Source organism: Chenopodium album, chromosome 7 (genome assembly GCF_948465745.1).
Source record: "Chenopodium album chromosome 7, dcCheAlbu1.1, whole genome shotgun sequence".
Classification (NCBI taxonomy): domain Eukaryota; kingdom Viridiplantae; phylum Streptophyta; class Magnoliopsida; order Caryophyllales; family Amaranthaceae; genus Chenopodium; species Chenopodium album.
Window position 1 is genome coordinate 6716176 of NC_137840.1, and position 6671 is coordinate 6722846.

The 6671-nt window shown below is 35.1% G+C and overlaps 1 long non-coding RNA gene across 1 annotated transcript; it reads left to right on the forward strand.

The window, feature by feature from the left end:
• The first annotated feature begins 2315 nt into the window (after positions 1-2315).
• LOC145640859 (uncharacterized) lies at positions 2316-5665 on the forward strand. Its single transcript, XR_014114987.1, has 2 exons — positions 2316-2508; positions 5430-5665. It is a non-coding gene; the product is annotated as an uncharacterized LOC145640859 (long non-coding RNA).
• The last annotated feature ends 1006 nt before the right edge of the window (positions 5666-6671 follow it).

The following is a 6671-nucleotide window of genomic DNA, read 5'->3' on the forward strand; positions in this document are numbered from 1 at the left end:
AGCGTCCAGCTATCATCTTCGGTCATGAGTAAAACTTCGTCAGGGAAATCATACTCATCTTCTTCTTTCTCAACTTCTTCTAGCGGAAAGTCTGCTAAGAAGTCAGAAACTGCCGAACCTTTGATGGCTTTTTGTGGTACGAATTTCAAGTCAAACTGAGCAAGATTGACTATCCACCTTGATAATCTACCATTGAGTGTTGCTTTTTCGAACAAGTATTTGAGAGGATCCATCTTGGACACGACATGCACTGTATGAGTGAGAATGTAATGTCTTAGTTTCTGTGCGGCCCACACAAGTGCGAGACACAACTTTTCAAGTGGTGTGTATCGTGTCTCGTATCCTTGAAGCTTCTTACTCAAGTAGTAAATTGCATTCTCCTTGCGTTCAATCTCTTGTGCTAGCATTGCCCCCATCGTTTCTCTTGTGACCGTAAGGTAGAGTCGAAGAGAAAGTCAGGTATTGCTGGCACTAGCACGGGTGGGTTTGCCAGGTACTCTTTGATTTTGTCGAAAGCTTTTTGGCAATCGTCGTCCCATGTAATTGGGACATTTTTCTTAAGCTTCTTGAATATAGGTTCACATATCACCGTGAGTTTCGATATGAACCTACTTATATATTGCAACCTTCCAATGAAACCTCGAATTTCTTTCTCATTCTTGGGCGGTGGCATGGCCATGATCGCTTTGACTTTTGTGGGATCTATTTCAATCCCTCGAGAACTGATCACATATCCAAGTAATTTGCCTGATGTGACCCCGAATGCACACTTTGCTGGATTTAATCTCATGTTGTACTTGCGGAGTCTTTCAAAGAACTTGCGAAGTGCAATGATGTGGCCTGGGCGATCTTTAGACTTAACGATCATATCATCGACATAGACCTCCACCTCTTTGTGCATCATATCATGTAACAATGCTGTAGCTGCTCTTTGGTAGGTGGCACCCGCGTTTTTCAACCCGAATGGCATTACCGTATAGCAATATGTACCCTATTGTGTGATGAATATGGTTTTCTCCATATCTTCTTCAGCCATTAATACTTGATTATATCCGGCGTAGCCGTCCATGAACGACAGGAGTGCATGGTTTGCTGTGTTATCGACCAGAATGTCAATGTGAGGTAGAGGGAACCCATCTTTCGGGCTTGCTTTATTGAGGTCTCTGTAATCAACACACATTTTGACCCTTCCATCCTTCTTTGGAACTGGAACCACATTTGCTATCCATTCTGGATACTTGGATACTTTGATGAAACCTGCGGCCAACTGCTTTCTAATTTCTTCTTTGATTTTGAGAGCCACATCCGGTTTCATACGGCGCAGCTTTTGTTTGACAGGCTTCATACCTGGAATGAGTGGTATCGTATGTTGAGCTATATCCCTGTCAATTCCTGGCATATCTTGGTATGACCAAGAAAATACATCAACAAATTCACTAAGCAAGTTAATTAGCTCTTTGCGTTCATCTTGACTTAGTGTTAATCCAATTTTTACTTCTTTAACAGTCGTACCATTGGAAATATTAACTGTTTCTGTATCTTCGATAACTGTCGTTTTATTTTCGTGTTCTTCCATTGCTTTTATTATTTCTTTGTCATTTTTATCATTAGCAAAGCAATATTGATCATGGCTAGGGGAATGACACGCATCTTAAGCAAAGGTACTCATTTTATTGAATTCATCGGTGAATACATCAAGAGGGGCAAGGTCGGCTGCGACCTCATTGGAATTATTTGGGCTAGAAAGGGAGGACTCAACAAGAGACTCAGGATTGGACTCTATAGCAGAAAGAGGGTCGGCCTCAGACTCTAAGGACTCGTCTACAGACTCAGACTCGGACTCGGACCCAGACGACTCAGACTCATCGAACATAGGACCTTCGCCAGCGGTTATTTCCAACTTCTCTCCGCTTGGCGTAATGATCTTCAATGTCTTGCGCCATCCCTTTGAAATCACTACACCAAAAACTAGATTAGACATCGCAAAATATAGAACGATTATCAAATGTAGGCGTTCTCCAGAAGACTATAGATCGTTTTAATGTAAGAGGTGTTTTGTATGTTAATACATATGAAACAGTTAGCATAGTTAACCGTTCTCTATTTCTTTTTACTCAAATAATTAAAAAAAATAATTATGTATTATAAATGATATAGAACGGTCATCTTGACAACCGTTTTGTATTATATTAATAATTTTTTTTAATTAGGGGAAAATTATATACGTACATACGGAGTAATAATTTACTCAAATTATCAAAGGCGAATAAAAGTGAAAATTGAAGGCATTGAAGCCCGCATCACTTTCACTTTCATCAAAAAGTGAAACCTCTTTCTCATTCATCAGCAAAAAAAAATTTGAAACCTCCATCAAACCTCCATAACAAAACCTTCATCAGCCGCTTATTGTTCGACTCCACCGCCGCTCTACCGCTGCTCCACCACCGCTCTACCGCCGCTCCACGTCTGCAGTACCGGACCTGTCTGCTGAGCCATCAGTGAATTAAGGTTCGAATTTTTCTTGTGATAGAGTAATTGGATTTTGATAATTGTCAATCTAATTGCATGAATCATTCGAATTATGAAGGAAATAGAAGTAAATTCGTAGAATTCGAATTTTGGGTGATTGAAAAAAACTTCAAAGTTCTTGTTTTAGGGATAAATTCATCGATTGTTTGTATGTATATATTCAAGCCGAATTATTGTAGTAAGTTCAATCAAATTACCCTTAATTTTGTCGAATATACATTTATTTCAATTATAATCAAAATTATTTTAGCCAAATTAATCTTACCTAAGTTCAATTTAGAACCCTAATCAGATTTTTTTTTTTTTTTTAAAAAGGAACAAAGAGATAGGACTTAAAATAGTGAGATTAATTTTTAAAGAAGGGGTTTAGTGCTAATTAAGCTAGTTTACATCCACATTTCGAGTGTATTTTGATCAACTAGGTAATTATCAACTACTACTATTGACATTGGGATATAATTCTTCATTATCTTCAACGGTTATATATGAGCTACTTTTTGTTGTAGAAAAATTTTGTCGGTGAATTACTGAAATGTACTAGTATATATATGTTCTACTGTCCAAGTAGTAGCAATTAAGGTGTTTCTTTTTTTCCTTGACTAAACTGGTACAAAGCTAGAAACTAAGCTACTGTATTTCTGAAACAATAAAACTGAGTACTATGTTGTCTTGCTTTTGATTTTCTCAATAAATTGTATTTGTAACATTCTATTGTATGAACTTCGGATACGGTACGGGTACAATTAGTAGGTGTGTTCTGGTTTACTGGTGAATGTACCAATTTGTATTATAATTTGCTTATCAAACTAATCAATTATAATTTGCTTATCAAACTAATCAAGTAATTAGTTGATCATTTTTTTATTGCTAAACTTACTAGTTGCTGATTGAGACATTCGAAGAATCCTTTTAGTCTGTAGATGGTCGAAGTTTAGCTTGAGATTTTAGCACATAAGCTAGCAATAAACAAACTAAACCCCAAATGCCCTGCCCTGCCCCTACCCCTGGGTTTTCCCGTGTCGTACATTTTCACATATCTTCTATAAAATTCTTACCCGTCATAGTTAATTTTCGTGGGAGAATATTTTGCACTCTTCTGTTTCCATCAGTTTTAGGGTCTATTCTGATTTACTGAACTGTTTATGAGAGAAGGAAATTAGGAAATGAACTGAATGAAATTAAGCTGAAAAGAACGGGCCCTCATAATAGTATAATTCTTTTCCATCTGTTTAGAATCATTAGATTAATTAAGAGTATTATCTTGGCTTATTATCCATTTGATCAAGGTGTTACAGTCTTACGTAGACAAAATAATAATGTCGGATAGTAGAGTAAGTACAAGTACATAATAGGAGTACATGTGAAATAATCTCTCGGCAATTGATGCAAGCATTATAGTGTTGACTAGATTCTTGTTGCTATTAATAGGAAAGAAAGATGCTGCTGCTCCCTCTTCTGTTCTTCAGTTGTTGAAGTTGTTCTATTTAATTGTATTTTTAAATACTTTATATCTGTTTTAAGCAATTATCTTAATTAAACTATCAAATTAATTAATCTCCCTGCAACTTGTTCTGTAGAATAGGTAGGAAGGTTTTTACTCTACTGTTTTGAGTTGTCAGTCGTGTTTTTTAATTCTTTTATCAATAATTTCTGACTTGTATTTTTTTTTTATTTCTGATAACTTTTCCCTAAAAGTTCGTTTGTTTTTAAGTAGTGTATTTACTCTTGAATGGAGGAAGTTGAGGGATATACATGAATTAATTGCACTAGGTTATGCAAATCTATTGTGCTACAGGTATACTATATATTTATATGACATGGATGGGTTGATTATAGGTCATATAAAGTTTATGACACTAGAAAAATCTGTCAATAATTCTAATGTGATTCAAGTGGTTTGTGGGTGGGTAATGACTTTAAAGAATAGTATCTAATGAGAATGAACTAGTATGTTATTCTCCATGTTTAAACGTATGTTTGAATGTATCTAATGAGAATGAACTAGTATGTTACCTTCAACTCATAAGCTTCTAGGCAGTTTTGAATTGGATTATGGTTGATTAATAACTCATAAGCTTCTGGACAGTTTTTGTCGTCACTAGACTCTAGCATTAGTCATTTAAACCTATCTATATTACATAATAAGTGCATATAAACAAGTTAATTTTGTAGAACAAAAATATTGTATTGAAAATTAATGGATCATAGAACTAACCTTAGTAAAGAAACTCTAATGTCTTTACTAGGTGAGATCCTCCTGATTAGTTGATCAGAAAATCTTTTTCCCTGAAAAGATGACCTACTTGGCTGCATTCTTCTAAGATTTTGACAGTGCATCAGTAGAAGATTTCATAATTGCTTGTTTTTTTTTTTGTGTCAAATTCATGTAATTCAGATTAAACATTGTTGTGCAAATAAGCTTTAGGAATTAAATTCGGATTGCACTCTTAGCTTTAATTTCTCCATAATGCTCCTTGCTTCTTGAATGGACTCACTAGCAAACTGGACACTAATCACATGCCATTCTAATTCATTCTATTCTATTTCTACTCAGCCTCCCTCATACAAGGAGTCTCATACTCAATTGAATTTGTCTTGTCTTGTCTTGCCGCCAAAACATAACAGCTACCACAACACATACACCACACTCCATAGTGGGTGCAGTTTGTTCCAATGTTTTCCCCTGCATGCTATTCCCCTGCATGTTACAGTAATAATGCTTAATGGCTTTTGATTTTCTTGCTCACTAGTTTATTTGTGCACTAACTGTGTACTAATATATACTATTTTGCTTGCTGCGTTTTGTCAAAAAAGAAAAAAGATATACTTATTTATATTTAATTAGATGAACTTATTTTATATTATTAACTAATATTTATGTATTTTACATTGTTTTGTAGTATTTTAAGCAAGTTCCTCCTACATATTCTCAACAAGTGATCGAGGAGCTTAGGGAAATGTGGATTGCATATGTTACCGGAAACCATCAACCAAATGACAACGACGATGATTTATGTGAATTGTAGATCAATATGGTATTGGTATATCTAAGCATAATTTTTATTAAATCAACATTAATTAGAAAGGTGTTTTGATATTTAACTCACGAATTTGTTTGTATAGTACAAATTTTGTATGAATGATTCAATTTAATTGTGGCTGGATGTTTTAAATTTTATATATGAAGTATATTTTGATTGCTTTTGTCGTATCTAGAAATATTTTTGTTAATTTTATGTTATACAGAAATTTATATTGCACGTATACAGGATCATGGATTTATTTTACATAGAAAATGTGGAATTTTTCTTGCAGGATAAATGTACAAGATATAATACAAGAATATATACAACAAATACAGGTCTAAAATGAAATACAAAAAAATACAGATTATCAAAATACAGGAATAATACAATCAAAATACATACAGGGCTAATTCGAATAATAAAATACATATGGTCGGATTTTTTTTTTTTAAAAAAACATTAAAGAACTGTTATCTAACTTAACCGTTCTCTATTGTAATGCAATATAGAACGGTAAAGTAGCCTAAACCGTTCTCTTTTCCTTCCTTAGTGTACGAATTTAAGAAGGGAAAAGAGAACGGTTGTGACTAACAACCGTTCTCTATTTGTCAATATATAAAACGCCTAAACGACCCGTTCTCTATACTTTATACATCGCTTAGCAGAAGAACGCCTCTAAGGCGATCTATAAAGCCTATTCTAACAGTTCTCTAAGGCCTTTTTCGTAGTAGTGAATATTATCAGCTTGGACGATTAATTCGGAGGGGTCAAAATCCTTGTTCGCTATAACAGCTTGAACGAGCTCGGAATATTCCGAAAAGAAGATTAATGCCTAGATCATCAGAGCTTGGGCTAGCTGGTTTCTCAGTTGTGAAAAGCTCTTCGCCTTCATCGACAAAGTCACAATCGAGGAACATCTCGAATCCTGGTTCACGCTTCCCATCGTGGACGAAAGGCTCAGGGAATTTATAGCATGGGAAGTCTTCCCCTTCTTTGATGTACTGGCCATTGAGAGTGAATGGATATGGATTGATGGCCATTTCCGTCTTCATAATTCGAGCGTTATTGCGAGCCTTCATTTTCAAGAGGGCTTGTCTCACATCTTCTTTTGTTGGC